The sequence below is a fragment of the Scylla paramamosain genome, chromosome 21 (assembly GCF_035594125.1).
Source record: "Scylla paramamosain isolate STU-SP2022 chromosome 21, ASM3559412v1, whole genome shotgun sequence".
Lineage (NCBI taxonomy): Eukaryota > Metazoa > Arthropoda > Malacostraca > Decapoda > Portunidae > Scylla > Scylla paramamosain.
This window is the reverse complement of record NC_087171.1, coordinates 4,058,267-4,060,766: the sequence shown is the minus strand read 5'-3', so window position 1 is coordinate 4,060,766 and position 2,500 is coordinate 4,058,267. Positions and strand designations below refer to the sequence as shown.

Sequence of the window (2,500 nt, the reverse complement as noted above, 5' to 3'; positions counted from 1 at the left end):
GTGGAGGGAGAGGAGAGATGGGTGAGCGGGGGTAAAAGTAAAGAAAAAACGAGGACGGCACGGAAGAGGAGAAACTGGACTGAGAGAGAGAGAGAGAGAGAGAGAGAGAGAGAGAGAGAGAGAGAGAGAGAGAGAGAGAGAGAGAGAGAGAGAGAGAGAGAGAGAGAGAGAGAGAGAGAGAGAGAGAGAGAGAGACTGGCATCACTGAGTAAAACAAGCGATTCACACACACACACACACACACACACACACACACACACACACACACACACACACACACACACACACACACACACACACACACACACACACACATGCACACGCACACGCACACACACACACAGACACACACACCAGAAACCTAATACAACACACCACCACCACCACCACCACGAAGGCCTGCAGGCTCAACTGGACAACACGCACACGTTACGGAAATGCAAGGTCTGGTCACTCGCAGGTGGAGGTGCTAACGCAAGCAGGTGTGGTCGTGGGCACTGGATAAATAACATGTCGCACTCACTTTTACTGTGTTTCGCGTCCCTCCTTCGATCCCAAGTCCTCTGATCCCCTTACAGTCTTCTCCGCTATCAGACTGTCAGTAGTCAGCGGGATGCAAGAGTGAGGGGACAGCGTGACTAAAGGGAAGGAGTGTGGCACGTAAATTTCTGGCCATGACTGTACCGATACTTGCGTTATTGTTTTGCGTGTGTACAGTAATACCTTGTTCATGTACGACTGTGGCGACCCTACACCACGTTAAGTATTACACTGCATAAGGGCGAAAAAGAAGAAAAGAAGACAGAATAAGGAAGAAGAAATGGAAGAAACGGATGGAACAAACAGGTCATTAAATAGCAAAAAGGTTAATAACAAATCCATGCAGCATCTCTCGGTCACGCCACAGCATCCATCCAGAGACACGTGCTCACTAAGATGCGAGGAGAGTGCAAGTGTTCAAGTGTCCTACTTTTGTCTTATTTATTTATTTATTTATTTCCTTTGATCCAGTCTTGAGTTTCACGTGCTAAACTCATGACCGTCAGAGGTGTGTGTGTGTATGTGTCTATGTGTGTGTGTGTGTGTGTGTGTGTGTGTGTGTGTGTGTGTGTGTGTGTGTGTGTGTGTGTGTGTGTGTGTGTGTGTGCTAGTTTTCCTCACTCTAATCGTTAATACACGTAATTTACTTAATGTATAGAAGGATGTGAAGAGAGTGTAGATAACATAGTTTCTCTTTGTCTTTCCCTTCATTTAAGTCTTCAGTGCAGTCAGTGACGTCGCGACTGATCTAGTTTCCTCCGTATCGTCAATGAAAGCAGGGAATATTATTTTATCAGAAATTCTATCAGATTATAACGTAGTCCCAGTATCATCATTGTCATCATCACCGACAGTAGTACCACAATTAGGAATAACACAGATAAGAGGAGGAGGAGGAGCAAGAACAAAGATGTAGAAAACATCACCATCAACAACAACAGCAACAACACGAGATACACGTACTAGGAAACGAGGAGTGAGATGGTGAGTCAGGAAGCATTGTAACAGAAAACCGGTTCCCGTAATAATTGGAGGTGGTGATGATTACGATAACTTTTTGCTTCGTTTCTTTTATTAATCTCTCTCTCTCTCTCTCTCTCTCTCTCTCTCTCTCTCTCTCTCTCTCTCGACGATCTAGGCAATACACTTTAATCAGAAGGTCGACGTACGCGGGGGAAAAAACAAAATTAAACTAGAGGTCTCTTACAGAATTAAACTAGAGGTTTCTTGGACAAAGAGTCATGTAATAGTCGCGAAGGACATGGAAACGTTGAGGGCGTGGCAGACTCGTGAGAACCTCGAACTGAATCTGTCAGTACGCTTCAATAACGCGACAGAAGAGACGCCAGAGAGTGACACAGTAGCAGCCTCAGACAAGGGCACTGAGCAGCTACTGTGCAACACTATTATTTATTGAAATTATATTTAGCGTGACCAATCAGTATACTTACATCATTTGTGCTGATTAACTAGACAGGGTCACGGCGGGAGTCAAGTCTACACGCTCTACTTTATCACTACCTTTACCCTGCACGTGGCTGACCGAGACTTGCCACTCGACGCCACCAACATCAAGCCTTCTTGGCACCACCTTACAGGTCGAACAGAACCCAGAAAACTCAGAGGCCAAGACAATGAACCAGCAGTTCCCCCCTTCCACTTCAAACTAGTAAGGAAAAGATATCTTTATAAAAAGAACGTTAAGTGGTAATCTTTTTGCATTGAAAAGAACGTTAATTGGTAATCTTTTTGCAACGTAGAGTTCATCCACAAGATTGTTCAGTAATTTTGAGCTTAGGAATCGACCGCGTTCGAACCACACCGAGTTATACCGAGACAAAACCATAATTCTGAAGCAGTCACATCCGCACTTCGATTACTTTCAAAAGGCTCTAGTTTAAGTTACAGGGATTTTCAAGGGTGTTCTTATGGTTCTATTGACAGATTAACAAGATTTCTA

General features: G+C 44.5%; 1 long non-coding RNA gene across 1 annotated transcript in view; it reads right to left on the bottom strand.

Moving 5' to 3' along the window:
• The window catches only part of LOC135110885 (uncharacterized), an 84,273-nt gene extending 82,149 nt beyond the window's left edge, over positions 1 to 2,124 (bottom strand). Inside the window, exon 1 of the long non-coding RNA XR_010273481.1 lies at positions 1,992 to 2,124. This is a non-coding gene — a long non-coding RNA (uncharacterized LOC135110885). The remainder of the gene's footprint in view (positions 1 to 1,991) is intronic.
• Positions 2,125 to 2,500: the final 376 nt, after the last annotated feature.